The sequence below is a fragment of the Argopecten irradians genome, unplaced genomic scaffold (genome assembly GCF_041381155.1).
Source record: "Argopecten irradians isolate NY unplaced genomic scaffold, Ai_NY scaffold_0642, whole genome shotgun sequence".
Taxonomy (NCBI): Eukaryota; Metazoa; Mollusca; class Bivalvia; order Pectinida; family Pectinidae; genus Argopecten; species Argopecten irradians.
The window spans coordinates 1-18621 of record NW_027188109.1 but is presented as its reverse complement, the minus strand read 5'-3'; the positions used below and the strand labels follow the sequence as shown (position 1 = coordinate 18621).

Genomic DNA, 18621 nt, shown 5'->3' with positions numbered 1-18621 from the left:
TCCTCTATTTCGATTGATTTGTCGGATTTATTTACCATTTCATTTGTTTAATTTGCATTTCAAACCGTTTTACCTAAGATTTCTTGTTTATATTTATTAATATAAACCAAACTTTGATGAGCTCTTTCGAATGGCGTTCTTATTTTTAAAATCGATCAATTATTTAAGAAGTTAAGATTTTGTCACAAAATGGCTGATTCACCTTTCGTGCAAGTAACTCGACAAGCAATGTGAGAAAATAACTCTTTCATATGTAAATTATGTAGGATAGAACTATTCCACCCTCGGGTACAGAATTTTGGGTCAGAAACCTCGGCAAGCCTCGGTTCTGACCCAAAATTCTGTACCCTCGGGTGGAATAGTTCTATCCTACATATGTACATATGAAAGAGTCATATTATCACCACGGTATAAATATAGCCTAAGTTATGTAGTAAGCAAATCCCATCGAGTGTTGTGTCATTGTAATATAGGGATCTAGACCTTTTCATTACTGAAGCATGCCATTAAAGGCAGGTAACACCATGCCCCATCCGATCAAACTATACTACCACTTTTGTGTGTCTCAAGCTATTTTTATCTCATCGAATGTAGAAACTAGTCATATATATTATATTAGTGTAGTGTTACTTTAAGTACAGCAGAGTTATCCCCCCTGACCCCCCAGAGATGGTTGCATACGGTACATTAGAGGAATTTCGCCCGGAATTAGAGGTATGGATTCAATACACCGAACGATTAGAGCATTATTTCACGGCGGACGATATTACCGAGGGTGCAAAGACAAATAGCCATTCTGTTGTCAGTATGTGGATCGAAAATGTGCAAACTTATGAGTAATTTGTTGGCTCCCACAAAACCAGGGGAACAGACGTTCGATGAGTTAAAATAACTCATTCAGAATTATCACGACCCAACCCCATCAGAGATTGTTTAACGTTTCAAATTCAATAGTAGATTCAGATATTACGGGGGAAACAGTAGCGACATTTGTGTCGGAACTCCGTAGACTGTCAGAACATACAACGTTAGAGACAATGTTATGTGATAGGTTAGTGTATGGGATAAATAACGATCACATACAGCGTAGATTGTTGTCAGAATCGCGGCTGACATCAAAAAAACTCTAGAGATGGCTATCGCACAGGAAACGGCAACACAAATTGCGGCTGATTTGAAGAAAACAGGTCAGAATCAGCATCAGGCCCAACATGTCAACAAAATTTTTAGCAACCGTAAACATCAAAGTACTGGACGTACTGAGGGACGCAACACACATTCCGAGGTTAATGATGGGTGTTTTAGGTGCAGTAAACAACACTCTCCCGCAGCATTTTGATACATAGGATGTTGTTTGTTTATTCATGTGGGAAAACGGGAACACCTCAGTATAAAAAAGGAGAGGTACGGACAAGATGACTTTTTCGCGATAACATTATCTTGGAAATAAGATACGGAATCTTCTCTTGTCAGTGTATTCAGTTCATAGAAGACTCTAAATGAAAATTGTGGAGCCAGGGAGTTGAGACCAAGGTGCAAACAATATGACAGGGAAGTTTAGAAATGATATTGGGCGAGAGGCCCATACTGGTATCTGTCACATCGGGTATATATTTTAGTCTCAGTGTGTTTTGCTTATTCAATAGCAAGATTCTTGCCCTTAGTGAATAGTGGTATGTGGAAGGATAGGCCCAAGTTCAATAAGGTTGCGACTGGGGCTTCCAGGAGACTTAAGCGGGACTGGTCTGGAAATATTCTACACTAAACTCCATTCAGGAACAACCCCAGAAGTGGTGGGACAGAGTTCTGGGAGATAAAATCGGAGATGGCATTCAATGTTGGTCTTGGGTTCAGTGATATGGCGAAAAAAGGTTTAAGCCCAAAATATATGTTTGACGTGCATGCAACTCCGACATAAATTTTCAAGGCAAGACCCGTGCCATACGCGCTCCGTTGAAAAAAATTGAAGAGGAGCTGAGTCGCCTTGAACGCGAAGGAACACGATTGAAGCACGTGCAATTCTCGGATCTTCACTTGGGCGGCGCTTCATAGTACCCATGGTAAAGAAGGATTAAATCAATCCGTAGTCCTGTGGGGATCACAAAGTCGCTGTAATAAGCTGTGTCAAAACTAGACAATTACCCAATAACCCAAATATTGAAAGATCTGTAAGCCACACTGAGCGGAGGAAGTGAGTTTACAAAGTTGGTACCTTAGCCAAGCATGCAAAAGCAACTTGAAATTGATGAGGACTCAAAACAGTATGTTACAATAATACATTCCACAAGGGATTGTATAGTTGCATTCGCCTTCCCTTAGGTTTGTCGTTAGCACCTGGAATTTTCCAGCGTACAGTGAAGAACATGCTTCAGGGTATGTTGTCAAGTAGTAGTAAGAAGTTGAGATGAACATTCTCTTTAACAGGAACGTTCCCGCGTCCGATCATATGGCGAACCTTAATAGAAGTCCTTGAGTAGGAAATCAGAGGACAGTATCTCGGTCTTGACAACAGTCAAAATGCATTTTTATGGCAAGAGGAAGTTGTTCTTTTTGGGTTCAACGGCTCCAACTGTTCAATGAGTCAATCGGCAAGGTCATCGGCGCGATACGCCTGCACCTACTCACAGTGAAAGATATTAACAGGCTTACCTGGGATTGATAAAATTTTATAGTCCGGGTTTTTTGCCAAATCTTATAAAACAGTTACTAGCACCAATACATGATGTTAATGGTTGAAAGGGCACAATTTGGGCTCTTGGACTTAGGACCTAATGGAAGCACATACCGAAAGTTTCTAACGACAAGATGTTATTGTCGGCGGATCTTTTGAGTTCACTTTGACTTCGTCCCAAAGAAATTGTCACTATGCTGACGTTGCATCACCCGACGGTGTCGGTGCTGTATCTCACGCTTATAATGATGGTAAATGGTTTCAGAAAGACCTGGTTTGTTACGGCTTCGCCATTACTTTGTTTCCATGCGGAGATAAAAATTATTTACACATTTGGAGAAAGAAGGACTTTTACTATTTTTGGAGTGAATAAGTATTACCAATACTTGTATGTGCAACCAAGTTTATACCTATACCACAGATCTTAAATAACTTGCTTGGTTTATGTGAAGGTAGATGGAAGGATTCCAGAAATGGGCGCTGCCAGGAATACAGCGGTTTTTTGCATTTACCACTGTCCGGCGTTCGCGCTTAAAACGTTTAAGAAGAATGATCGTTATAAACTACGCAGATGGACTTGGGGTTCGACTTACTGCTTACAAGGATGTGTAAATTTGTTTGATATCTCCCCTGTTCCAGGAGTGATTACACTTGGCTAATAGAACAGTTTGATACAGTTCAATACATTTTAAGCCGACATGGAATTTAACAGTCTGGACCAGTTAAGAGATCCAATTGCTCGCTACAGGTGGTCAGCTACGTCAAAATCTGCGATCGGCCTCAGAGAAGTTCTCGATGTGTGTCAACTGGAGGGCACCGTTTTTTCACGTGTTCGATCAGAGTTAGAGTGTCAGAGGATGGTTCGTTTTATTTTGTCGGTTTAGTCGGGTTGTGATTCCACTCAATAGGGACATGTCAAATAAATACAAATGTCTGCATGAATGACATCACAGGCTCCAAACAGGAAGAAAATTCCTTGATGACAAGGAGTCAACAGGTTGTTGTGGACCTAGATTGATTTCAGGACATTGAAAAGGTAGTAAAAAAAACTGTTGTTTATGTCCAGTTATTATAACAGAAAACTTTCTGCTGAGGGTAACACTCTTGCACCAAGGGGAGGAATTTCCAGTAGGGCCGGTTGCGTGTCTTGGACTTCACATTGATTACGATATTCCATTCCATAGGGATTATGTTTTGGGGTCTTTCGTCATAATTGATGCATACTGGAAATGGAAGGAGTTTCCGGCCGGTGCTGGGAAGTGTCAATCAGCAACTCTTCGTCCATCGACCGCATCTTCGCATTTACATTCGATTTACACATTGGTTTCCTTGAAACAATACGTCTGCGCAAATAGGCACTTGCTTAACAAGTCAGAAATTTCCATGGACATTTATGTTCGAAAACGGTATTCGACATGTCCGCTGTGCACCATTTCACACCCGCGTCGAACGAAAAAAGTGGACAGAGCAGCCCGGGACATTAAATGATTTAGGACTACGAAAACAAACAGATGGTACAGTTGAACAGAAATTAACAAGTTTTCTGTTAACTTAACGAATTAACCCGTCACCACTGCAACTTGATGAATAAACACCGGATTGACTAGTTGTGGTGTTCTGTTGTAACATCGAATGATTACAACACTTCCTATTTCTATTTATGAATCTTTTATACATCTGGCCTATTTTTCATTTGGAAGATTTCAATGTTAGGGATTTGCTTATCTTGGTTCTCCATGTTTGGCGTCCCCGTCTTCCCAAAACTTTATCGTACAAACCAAATACGGGAGTTTTCTAATTTAAAACGATTTTATCTTGAATATCACATGACGTCGTTTTAACTAAAAGGATTACAAGAGACTCTTGCCTGAGGCAGGATAAAAAAGTTTTGTCTTTTCATAGCAGTAACCATTTTTCCTGTTTTGTAGATTACTTATCAAATAAGGCCGCAGAACCAAATAATTTCCCAAATACGACAAAATTAATGTTTGACATTGTCCAGGGCGAAAGAAGTTTTCAAGTCAGCTCAGTCTGGTCCTTTTTAATTTTGAAGGTCATCTCACACGCCTATGGGTAATAAAAAAGACTACCGCCTTACATTTGTCCAGCCATATTTTTTTTTATTATTTTTTTATTTTGTAAAAAAGAAACTGACCATAATTTTAATAAAATTGAATTTTCTTGACTTTCTCACTCTTACAAAAGAAACATGAAATATTTTCTTTATATATTTTACATTTAATTGTATTGACAAACCAATATATTAAAATTTTAAAACTGATGCTATCTGGCGGAATAAAAAAAATGGAAAAAATTAGGACCAGTTGTTTTAAGAACAATTAAACATAGCTTTAGCACATCAGAATTTTCGATTACTCAAAACCAAAAATAATTACATGCACATGTATTCCAAAAGGCAATGATTATATATATAAATCAATGTGAGGTTCAATAGCAATTAATTAGCAGTGACCAAACTGGATTTATCCCTGGAAAATATAAGCGAAAACACTAGATTAATAGACGATCTTATACAGTATATAACGAAAAATAATATACCAAGACATCTACTCTTATTAGGTTTTAAAAATCTTTCAACTCTGTCATTGACAAGACTTTAAAGTATTTCAATATCAGTTCTACAATAAGCAAATGGATAAAAAAATATCCTTAGAAACAATATACAGCCAGCAATACATATTTAGAGGAATCTGTTCTAAGTTTTCCATATAAAGCAAGGCTGTCGTCAAAGCGACCCCATTTCTTCATTTTTTTATTATTTTATGTGGAGGAGATTAAGTCATATCACCAAGAATTACTAATACGTGAATTGAAATTCTATTACATGCATCACATTTTGCTGATGACACGTCCGTTATTTAAGATAGCTATCAAAATTTATAGATCAAGCTCTCAAATGACATACATATGTACGTGTAATTTATGTAAGGATTAACATAAATAGATTTTTTTATGTTATGGAGATATACAAGAATGTAACACTCTAAATAAACCGCGAAGCGGTGTATGATAAGAGTACACTCAGAAATTTGTGTTATATCTCCATAACATAAAAAATATATTCAAGTTAATCCTTATAACTCAATTTACTGAAGAAAATCTCAGTATTCAAAATTCATTCTTGGACCTTTTTGTTTATGAAATCATTATGCCGTCATCTCAACCAATCAGAAGCGATTACATTTTTCCTTAATGGGCTGATAAAATAATTTTTGAAGCCAAGAAAAATGCTCTTTACAAGCAAAATTGAATTATATGCTTAAATGTTTATTTTTTTCAAAACCCAGGTAATTTGGATTGAAGGACGAAATACAGTAATAATGCATTTAGTATCTATATCTTATTCTGAGATTGGGAACCACGCGCTTTAATCCGTTCGGAATTTAGTACGATGTAGATCTTATCGAAATAACCAATCTGCATTTCGACAAAAATAGCTTGCAAAACTTATTGCACCAATTGGCAGCATACCCGTTATAAAAACATTACCTGTATTTCAGTTCAACCATTTATTTACTCGCATATCACTTTTTTTATCCTACTAACTTGTATATTAAACAAAGGAACGGTGTTTGTTTTGATTTTCATGGAATGTTAAACCAGATTAATTTAAGGATGTATTCTTCTGAGGTTTCAGTCCCGTTGAAGTCTCGTTTCGACAAAGATCAAAGAAGTTATGAGATTTTCAAATATATTTTATGAATATCTGTAGCAAGTTGCCAGATGCAAATTTTGTCAAAAAATTACATTTCTATTTTCAGTAAATTTGTTTATACAGGAATTTTAAGAAATGGCCCATTTGGCGGCCATTTTGAAATTGTGTCTTTTTCCTCTTTGAGTAGAACCATAGTTTAACCATTTTTTACTGAAATTGTTTTTACTTAAATCATCACTGCACCAGCATTTTTAGCTGTATCGAGCTAATTGTTGCTGTTAATCTTTACTAGGTTCGTGGTTATTAAAATATTGAGCATTATTGCGTGAAGTGATACACTTTTGTCACTTTATTTTTACATTTAATGGTTATTTGAGCATTTTTATTTTTTACTCTAAAATACTGAAATATAACACATATTCAAATGGGGCAAAAAAGTAAACACACTGACCCCCCATTTTTCTGCCTAATTTAGAAAGAACAACCCATTCCCTATTGATATGCAAAATATTAACAAAAGTTTAATACCACAACTGTTTCTATAAAGGGTTAAATTTGGCAAAAATGGCTGAAAATGGTGTATTTTGTAGCTCAAAATTAAGGGGTAGGGGTAGCATATGTTGTTATTCTGAGAAAAAATATGAGTCTTATTAATCAAAACTTGTATATCTTTAAAGAAGACTACAGGAAAATAAATTCTTCAAACTTCCATACATATCGAACATCTCATTAGAAAATTATGGCTTTAAACTCTTATGTATATGGTCAAAACGGCAAAAATTCCAAAAAATCCAATATTTTGTCATCTTGGTATCTTTGAGTGACAATAGCTCAAAAACTAGCACACCGACATATGTTTTGTCTTCCATTTTCTTGTATGGTATGAACTCCTATTTCCAAAAATCTATATGAGAAAAAAGTTTAGTACAAGAAAAGTTTGACGTCTCAGAGGTGTACATCCTTAAAAGAGATGCAGATACTAAACCATATGAAAAAAAAGATTCATTCAAAATCATTTATAACTGTTCTAAAATACAGACGGATATATCGTAAATTGGGAAATTGGGATATTGTTCAACAAGCAAAAATAATCTAATACTGGAATCGAACACTTATCAAACACTAACAGAATTACAAAATTGGTTAAATATGTGAAAGTAACCTTTTGAAATTTCTCGAAAGATCTCTGGCCTTGGTTTACCGTTTTCATTTGTTGTTGTTGTTCTTTGTATTTAGTGAAGTATGAAACCACCTTATAGGTGTATTGTGTTATGGCAGTATATAATAAGATACTTGTGAGTACAATGAAATATGTTATTTAAACAAGGAGCCATCATATGTAGCATCCTTGTATACGTAATTGTCTCACATGCTTGTTCTGTACACGTTGTTTTATGTATAATATTAAAACATAATAAAGAACAAAAAATTTAGTAGACCTGTTGCATTATATGTATATAAAAACTTACAAAGTTACCTCATATTTATAAGAGCCCTATACTATTTAATAGAATACAAGTGTATGATAATCGCATATAAGATGAAATCTTAACACATTTATATGTCTTTGCTTATGTAGATTTGGACGAATGTCTGAGGAATCGTTGTTATTTTGGCGGTACCTGTATCAGCACTTATCTTTCCTACTACTGCGTCTGTCCACCTGGCCATACTGGGGAGAACTGTATGATAGGTTTGTAATTCCGACCATGTTATAAATAATAGGACTCATAATGGATGTTCTAATGGTAGTAATTATGTTTAATGCGATGTTAAGGGAAGTGCTAAGACTAATTCAATCTGGCATGGGTCTGTCATGTAGACAGGGATATCTCAACCCGAGTAATAGGTTTTGATTGGTCAACCTAAGGCTTGCCGAGTCGACATAACAGAGTCGTCACAATGCGTTTTGAATCTCTGCATTTATCACTGACGTCCACAAATTTGAATGTTTTGCCCCTAATAGAGCAGTTAAACACTTTTTCTCAAAACTAGTCTTCCTTTGTTGTTCAGCGTTTCTAAAAGTATATCATAGGTGATAGAAATCCCTTCCAATATACTTTATTTGCATCATACAATCTACAGTTGCCATGTTCCTGACAAGGTCAAAAAGGACTCGATGTGTATGCTTATGTAAAGGCGAATCTGATGTATATAGAGTACAGTTTAAAATTGAGTATAGTAAGTCGTCTGTCCAGTGGTGATTCTGTACTGGACAGGTTTACACACACAGAGGCATGTATTTAAAGAGAAAAATAGGATGACGATTCTCGAGGAGAGACGTTAATTACCTACACTGGACGGACAGTTTGTGGTATATGGCACACACCGTAAGCCGTATATCACAATGAATGTCAATACAATTGAACTACCTGCAATATTTTACAATGATAATTAGTTTAGTTTGGCGTATTGATTCAGTTTTAAACCTAACTTTCGAGAATAGAGCTGAATCCATGCACGTTTATTTATATATCAATTGACATCTATATTGTATTATTATTATTCTATTGCAGGACATTTTAAATCATTAGCAATGCTTTTATTCTTCACAAATAAAGCAGTCTTCAGTTTTGCCGAACTGTATGCATCCAGGAACACCTACCGGAGGTCACGGGATGGTAAAGGTAAAAATGGTGGTGTGTATAGCGATAAACAGGTTTTATACATATATGTGAATGTATGTGATGACAGTACTAAAACATTCATTTGACATCTAGTAGCGGTTTGATTTTTTTTTTCTTTTGGTTGATTTTACAGCTGATGAATGTCCCGGAACAGGCACTTGTCAGAATGGGGGCCAGTGTGTCAGTCACAATAATACCTACAGGTGTAAATGTAACACTGGATGGAGTGGAAAAACCTGTGAAATAGGCAAGTCTTATTTTCAAATATAAATGTCCAAAAAAGCCCAGGTTCAATTTTACATAACTAATTGATACAAATACTGATGAAACAGGTATGCGGCAATTGTTTCTTTGTAACCTTGTATTTTAGATTGGTTCCGCAGCATTTGGCAATCGCTTGATTTCCACCGATGTTTCACCTTTGTATGTCCCTTCTTTATCTGAAATTATGAGCTTTGCAGTAATGTAAATAAGCCATTTGAAGAATACTTTGTCAAACAAATTACGAGCAGGACTACGTATAAGTAGATTAGTCCTCATCATCATATTCATGTTGATATTTTCTTGTATTGTGCATGTATTCAATGAATAAAATAATTTAAGTGACAATATGTATAGGATCTTACATAAGTGGCTATGTCTTATGAAATTTATCAAACGAGTTCAACAATTTGATATGCCACGAGCCTTTAGACGAATGACTTCTCAAATTATTTGTATCAAAATAAAATTTCATATCACATAGTCACGAGTGTAGGATTATATTTATCGCATAACATATATTATTATTGACATGTATTTGCCTTATTATAATTATATTATTTTGTTTAATGAAGGACATATACAAATGGTCATGGGATGGTAGAGATCAAAGTGGTGGTTTGTGTGGCAATACAAAGTGTTCATAAATATGTAAATGTATGTGAAGATAGTACTGTAACATTCATTTAACATCAAGTAGCGGTTTGATTTTAACTGTTTGATAATACAGCTTCGAATGTCCGGGGATAGGCATCTGTCGGAACGGTGGTCAATTTATTAAACTAAATACCTACATGTGTGACTGTAGCACTGGATGGAGTGGTAAAACCTGTGAAATAGCTAAGTAATAGGTAAGTCGTATAATTACATATCAGCGTCCAAGAATAATGAGAATGGAGGAACGATTATACATAACTAATTATTACGAATACTGATGATGTACCAGGTATGTGGCAAGTGTATCTTGTTTGTAACCTTTTATTAAGGATTGGTATTTGCGTTTTATTTTCATTATTTCCAAACATGTCTCTTTGCAGTAATACAAACAAGCAAATTCGTGGAATTTCCATCTCCCGGTTTCAGGGCATATTGTAGGTAAACATTATTGAGGTTAGGTTTAACCTTGGTTGAAACATGAAAAAAATAAACTAAGGTCTTATTCGGAAATAAGACATTTAACTTTGTTACTAAGTTTGATAAAAATCGGTTAATATTTATTACAGTTATATAATTATTGTACGGAAGTGGCAGAAACTGATTTTTTTTATTGAAGCAAAGGGCCATAACCCCGCTAAATAATTAATAAGGTTCGTTGAAAGTCGCGATCGAACTTGGCCGAGTCATTAAAGGCATTTAACCTTGTTACTAAGTTGAAGAAAATCGGTTCACATTTGTTACACTTATTGCACGGAAATGGCAGAAAATGATGTTTTTAGTAATTCAAAGGACCACAACTGCGCTAAATAGGGTCCATCGACAGTCGCGATCAAACTTGGCCGAGCCCTTTAAGGCATTTAACCTTGTCACTAAGTTTGAAGAAAACCGGATTACATTTGTTACAGTTATTGCACGAAAACGAAGTGTTACAGACATTAATGTTGCTACATGTAACATTTAGTTTGATAAAATCGGTTCGTGGGCAAATTTCCATTGTTCATGAAAGAGGTCCTTTACATGATTTTATACAGGACAAAATATTAAAGATACCTATACGCACAGTATTAATAATGGAAAAAGAATGTAAACGGAAACTTTAAATTCACTTCCTAAAAGTTATTGTTACAATTTTAGGTTCTTATTATTACATAAAATGTTTACTTGGCTGAAGTGGCTTTCTGATGTAGATGTGGATGAATGTCTGACCAAGCCGTGTCCTTCTCCTCACACTACCTGTGCCAACCGTCAAGGATCATACTCCTGCATATCTGTGCCTCGATATTTTAATGAGACTCTTGCGATAGGTATGTAATTTACCAACACACTGAAACATGTCTCTTGCCCTAGATAGATATATTCACACTTTCGCTAAGAGTAATATATATTTTTTTAAAGTACTTGACATGATCATACATTTATCACGGTTGCTATGGAGAAAAAAATATTGATGCATGAGTTTTACTCGGCAAGATTATTATTGACTGGCCAAACTCCCCACTCGAGTTGAGATATCTATTTCTAACCTATCGGACAGAGATATCTGCACATCTGCTGAGGGAAAGATTTCTTCGTCTTACCCAGGACAAGACAGCCTGCACGCGTAGAACATGTTCGCGTGATAAACCGGAAGTTGTAAAAACATCATATGCAAATGACGATTTACTTGTGCAGTCAATATCACATTCGAACTCGAGCTCGTGCTTCACCTTCCACCTTCCTTCATATATTTTGTTGATGTTTACCCGGTAAAAAGTCTTATTTTAACTGGTTTTCATAAATATTAGTTAGTATTTCTATGACTGTGAATATTTTAAAATGCAACAAGTTTAACAAAATATTTGGCAAAGTAAAATCTTGAAGTTGATTTTTTTATTATTCCTGGATTTTTCAATCGCGTATTGGTAGTTTTTAACATTTATGGATAAATTACAGGGGCGAAAAAATGATAATTCCCTACCTAGAGAGTCGGACATGGAAAAATTATCAAGCCTTGGGTTAGACAGTCGTGAATCTCCTGCTTAGGTAGATATGTCTTTGTCCTACCCTCAAGGTAAGGAAATATCCTATTAGGCCACATGGCAGACATATGTATATTCTATTAATCTTACCCTTCGCAAGCAGTCTACACGCATGAACTAATATATAACGTCACAAAAAATTAAAAAAAAAACCGTCACGGCAATTAATTTTAAGGTCAAATCAACAACCAAGGTCGTAAGTACGTACCAGGTCTGTTGGTGGAAGGAAACTGGAGTACCCGGAGCAGAAATCGACAGGCGGTCAGTACCCCGCAACGACCTCGCGGAGCTTATATTACGGTAATTCGGAGGTTATTATTATGACAATGATATTTGAATCAACTTAATGATGCATTGCATAGCATCATTACCACGGGATTCAGCCATTGTAACTTTCAAACCTAAAGACAAGTTATTGTTAAGTTTTAAAACTTTCGGGTGAAAAGTCTGGTTGTGATCAGCATGATATACCCAAAAGAGTTTAAATAATAGAATCTTATATGGGTCTGTTAAGCTAGATAAGTTTGGCTAGACAACCCGAGACATGACAAAAGTTGACGGCAAGCATATATCACAAGGGTTGAGATATACCTATCCATTTGAACGATTCCTCCTTAATTCTTATTATCTCATAAAACATGATGCAATTTCAGTTGTTTTCTAGCTTTTCCTTTGGAGTATGGTTGGATACTCAATCTAACATTTTTCAAGGTTTTTACCTACATGCTCAGAGCAGCATTTTCGCGTATGAGCTCCTTGAGACAGGCGGGCAAGTCATACGTATTTCAACGAATGAATCGGTAGCAATGCCCAGTGTGGCTGAAACTAACACCACTAAACGTTTCTATCATTATTACTCAATGTTTTACATTTACGGAAGCTCAGGTTAAACTGTTTAAAAGGGCTTTTTTATTTGTCTTAAATTAAACTTCTCACAACTTTCCGAAATTCCAGTATCCAGTAGTTGATTTGGTATATACTCTTTATTAACACTTAATTCAACAGCTTTGCAATGTCCTGGGGTAGGTTCCTGTCATCACGGTCTATGTATACGACGAAACGGCTCCTACATGTGTGATTGTAGGTATGGATGGAGTGGAAAACGATGTGAGATAGGTAAGTCACATTTCACGATACATTTAAATATTGAGTGTCACTTATTACACCATGTGCTTATTTATCGCTTGGTTTTAGCCGTAAACTACTTCTCTTCACTGTTAGTTCAAAAGGTATGATACGTATGTGACGTCAACATTTTAGGAAAAGTAACCATGGTTTTTATTGTCGATAAGGAGGGAGTCTGAGAATCATAATGATATTAATTGGTTAAACGAAGTCGGATTATTCATCCAGTTTCTTAATTGGTGTTACCAAATGTTACATGGGATCTGTGCATGCGGTGAATCTAAAAAGATGAGGAGACGAGAATTAAGTCACATCAGTCTTTAAATGGCTGAATCCGGGCACTCTCTTTACCAAAATTACAACATATTTGTAATTCAATCACAATAATGATAATAAATTGCAGTCTAATAACTATAGCAGACCATTAGACATTACCGTGCAGAGTCATAACAACAGTCTTATCAAGATAGTAAATACAAATAGGTCAAATGTGACTAAAGTGTGGCATGTGACAACTCGATGGTACATTCACACACATAGGTATTACATTTACCCTGATGCTTCACACTCTATATCAACCTAAACCGATATTTGTGACAACCATGTGACTAAAAATAACAAATATGACAAACTGTGACTAGAGTAGTAAAACACTCAACTGAACATATATCACTCGCTTTACCTCATATATGCCTCCATTCAAGTATAATACCAAACTAGTATGTGAAAAATCAATACAAGTGACTAGAAGTGACAAGTCACATGGCATGTGACTAATGTTATGACCAACCTAATCGGCCAACGCATCACAACATACCGAATACTTAGATATTCTAATTGACAATCAGAATATTTATCAAGTTATGTACATTATCATTCGCAACAATTGCAGAATAAATTGTAACTACAAAACATGAAAATGTACAAACTCTAGGATTACCATACATCCGAATTATAAAATATGCATTCATAATTGGAATTCCCTGCAACACCAAGATAACAATGTGGCATAATGTCAGTATTATCACCAAGCTTAATCCAAATTCCATTATACTTACAATGTTACACGAAGAATTCAGACAATGTAATAAATCATGATTACAATCATACTTACTCAACCTTTCACTATATACACTTCGTACCATAACTCAAGTCAGCAAACTTGGTAATAGCCATAGAGTCTCTCGGCTTATAATGAACTTTATATTTATAGTAACCAATACGAGGTATTTACACAAGTGTGTATGCTAATAAAGATTCAATACTCACAAATATTTAGCAATCACTACATTCACACATAATAATGGTCTAACTGATAATAACTCTACACAAAGCGAAACACTGAAATGCTTTTGTGTAAACACTGTACACAGCATAGTAAAGGGAGATAACTCGCAATGAAAAACAAGTCAGTACAAACTGTACAAATTAACCCTTACTCGATATTCTGAATATAAGCCATCAGACTACACACAATATATTTTAAAACAATAATAATATCGATTATTATTCATAAAAAATTGCCATGTCATACAGAACAGATATGTACAGGTATTAACAGCACTACAATCCAAATATCGAGATGGACCATGCTTTCCTGAAACCATATTCTTTCTGACCGGCTGGCGCAATCACTTCGATAAATGACCAAATAATATTAAAATATCACCTATACGCAATCCTAATAGCACTCAAATGGAAATAGTAATCCTTATTTTCTACTTTACAACAATATTATCAAGGCTTGACTCAGTCTTTAATGGCTGAATCCGGGCACTCCTATTTTCCCGCGCGACAGATCACGTGAACTTGCTCCACTACGTACCGTACCTACCAAATTACCGTATTTACTCTCCTGATACGAAATAACTTACCTAAAGTACAGCAGTTTATAAAATTAAGACCCCTAACCATTTTACTGAAATTTCTCCATATTACACAAGTATGAACAGAAACCACCAAGTGTTGGCATTATTGTGTGTCTCAAGTAAGTTTGGCCACATCGAATGAATACGACAGCATAACCCCTTCCTGTTAATTAATCTTAAAATTAATCTTGCAACTTGTTAAAAAACAAATTGAAAGCATCATTAGTGTAATCATTTGCAAATTTTTATTCTACAAAAAAATGTATAGAGCTGTAATTCGTCTGCTCAAACGTTACTTAGTCGTCATCTTGTTGCTAATAAACTGAGGAACATTGATGAATTATTCTATCATCGAAACGCGAAAAGGGATTCTGGTAATATATTGGAATATCACATTACGTCAGTATAACCAATAGCAATGCAAGATGTTCGCCCAAGGCGAGATAAATTAGTTCTAGAATATTTTAAATAATAGTAACTGTTTTACTTACCGATTTGATGTGGATACCTTACCATGTACAGACCACAACACCATTTCCCATAGAAGACTATGCTTAATGTCATCTCAAGGTTATTTATCTAATACTATGTTATAACATGTACAGCTACTGGAATGTCTCAGTCCCTGTCAGAAACGGTGGTGTTTGTGTCTACAAGTATGATCAAGGTTTCTTTCAAGTGTGTCAATGTAAAAACCACATGGACAGGAAATATTCATGTGAAAAAGGTAAGTGTTTTTTTTTACATAATATAGTATTTCAAAAATAAATATATAAAATAATTACAAATGCACTAATATAAAACTTAAACATAACAAAATATGTCTAAAAAGTAATAGATAAATACTTATATAAAAATCTAGCAATATAAAACTTAATAGATACTTAACGATATCAAAGTAATAAGGTCACAACGAAGTGTGAAGCGCTTCTAAGATACATTATACGTGAAAATATAAGAAAACACATCTTATTGCTCTCGGAGTGCAGCAGTATGACGTCACATGATTATTGATGACATTGACCATTTCTAACATGACTATGCGGAAAAAAATACTTCATGACATAATTTAAAATGTTGACCAATCAAAAGACCAGAAGGTCAAATTCTACAACTTGAATATCAATATGTTAATACAAAAACCATCACAATTATACAGTGAACAAAGAGTGGAGTGGAATAATAAGACGTATACATGATTACGAAGTATGCAATTAATCAATCGAGATCATTAATAGAATTTGGCAAGAATTATTAGGCTACTTGGATATATGAAAATAACGGGGATATAAATTTTTTCCATTACTAAGCAATTAGTGTTAGATTATTTATATGTACATATATATCACATACCTAGACATAACGGACAGAGTAAAACACAATGTTATAATGATGACATGGTAGTGACACAAGGCTTATCGGACTATGGTCAGGGGCGAAAATTCGTTTCAGTTATTTTTCCAAATGTAGCACATGGTATAATTTATGTCCATGGCCATAGCAGAATATGTAAACTGATCCATATGACAGGGAAATAATCATAACAAAATGGAGTTGGGTGTCCTTTTGCATTCTCGTTTAAGTTATTTACCTTGACATTTCACAATGGCGATATTTGATGAGCTAACTTTAAACACGGGTGACAGTTTTATTAAAAGTTGTAGATGAGTTACATACCTTATTTGCATATAGAACGTTCAGCTTAAAGCAGTTATATGTTTTTGCATGTACAGATGTGGACGAATGTGTGACCAGCCCATGTGTGACTGGCGGTATCTGTATCAACACTGATGGCTCCTACTACTGCGTTTGGCACCCCGACCGCGAGCAATACGTAGGCTATCACGGTATCTAGGTCATTAAGATATAAAAGTATTGATACATTTACATCATACGTTTTGTTTTTTTATTTCGCATAAGGTTAACCTAATTGTTTTTTTGTATAATGAACCTAATGATACTTACAATGTAATGTTTTTTATACAATGCATATATCTAAATTTCAACAAAAATTCCAACTAATTGGTATCACTTAAAATGGATATGTCTTAGTTTGCAATAAATAGTAGGTATATGTTATCGACAATTAGTATTATATTATATTGCACAATCAACACCATATTGGTGGGATTCGTGGCGATGTGAATGCCTATTGTAACGCGACAATAGATAATATCAAAAGTACTTGGTGACGCGCGATAAATACAGATGTTTGAATTATATCTTATATGTAAACGAATGCCCCTATAAAAGTTTCAAAATCATGGAGAAATTCCAATCCGTCCATGTTCAGTTTTCAAAGGTTCAGGCAATTTATCCATTCAATCATTATGTCGTAAAAGCCCAAGGTGGAAGTAATAATAGTTCTCCAAATGTTACTAGGTGGCTTTCAACACAGTTGTAATTAACATTTGTAAAGTCCTTCAATAATACTTGTAGAAAAATAACAGAAATATCCAAAAACGGTAAAATATATAATCTTATACATATCTTATTAGAGAACCTTAAGTTTATCCGATTTGTAGAGACAATGCTCTGTTTTTTCACTATTTGCATATTTTCGAGTTTTCATGCCCTAGTATATTAAGTAAATAATGATTGACATCGTGGTTAATTGCTATTGTAAACTGTCATAATTGTCAATAAAAAAGTGTTAGTAATTACTAAATACAGAATTGTACTTGCCTTGATTATGCAGATATGAGGTATGACTGGCCAATAGGACAGCGCACTTATAGCTAACTATTTTTAAATTTATGCCGCTGACGAGTTGGCAAACATACTCCTATAATTGACAACTGAATGCACACGCAATGCAAGCTGTTAAACAATAAATAACAATTTAAATGCAAAACTTTCATGCTATCGAATGAAATAAACCAAAATACAATATAATCAAAAAGACATTTTTAAATAGCAGCATGTCGTTCACGTGATCGTGCTCTTCACGCCACCATCGCCAGATAAAGCTGGAGTGGTAAGTATCCTCATACCATAAGGCTGCGCTTGGAAAGTTATTATATAGTGGTGATAAATAAATAGATAATCAAAAATACTGTAAAGAAATAAAATCAAAAGAAAATAATGTCTGTCAGAATTGCAATACTAGAACACCGAGTAAGATATTACATTTTAAATACCCCCCAAGACGAATTAATTTAAACTTTTCAAAATAGGAGTCAAAATTCATTAAAATTGTAAATTTATAAATATAATATTATCAATATTGCTTATGATAATGCCATACAAAAGGACACGGAAGTTTCTTTTTCACTGAAATGTAAATTTTAATTTTCGCTAACGTACTTGTATATAAGTTCTATACATTAATGACTTATAAAATAATTTGTCGTTAATAGTTTGTAAAAAGCTTTAATAACAATAGCAACCACGCATTGGAAGTGAAAAAACCCTTTGGCATAGCGAAGTTGCCACTGAGAAAGTACCTATAATTGACGATTGTTACGAATTCCTTTATCTCTTTTATTATAGTGCATTGTAAAACGTTTTCCAACGACCGTAAACATATATAATGCACAGGATTTTGATGTAAAAAATAATTTTAGTTGTCCGTAAATTATTGACAAGAGGGATTGGACACAAGGTGTTTGACAACTAAGTGACGTCCAGTTTCCCGAGTACAACGTAAAGAATACTGCGTAAATAATGGAGCAGTGAAGAACAAGTATATATATGAAATCAGAAAGTTTCTAGTTAT

The 18621-nt window shown here is 34.8% G+C and overlaps 1 long non-coding RNA gene across 1 annotated transcript; it reads left to right on the top strand.

Annotated features, from left to right (window-relative positions):
- The first annotated feature begins 9815 nt into the window (after positions 1 to 9815).
- LOC138313303 (uncharacterized) lies at positions 9816 to 13029 on the top strand. The gene is made up of 3 exons (XR_011207170.1): positions 9816 to 11196; positions 12086 to 12210; positions 12916 to 13029. It is a non-coding gene; the product is annotated as an uncharacterized lncRNA (long non-coding RNA).
- Positions 13030 to 18621: the final 5592 nt, after the last annotated feature.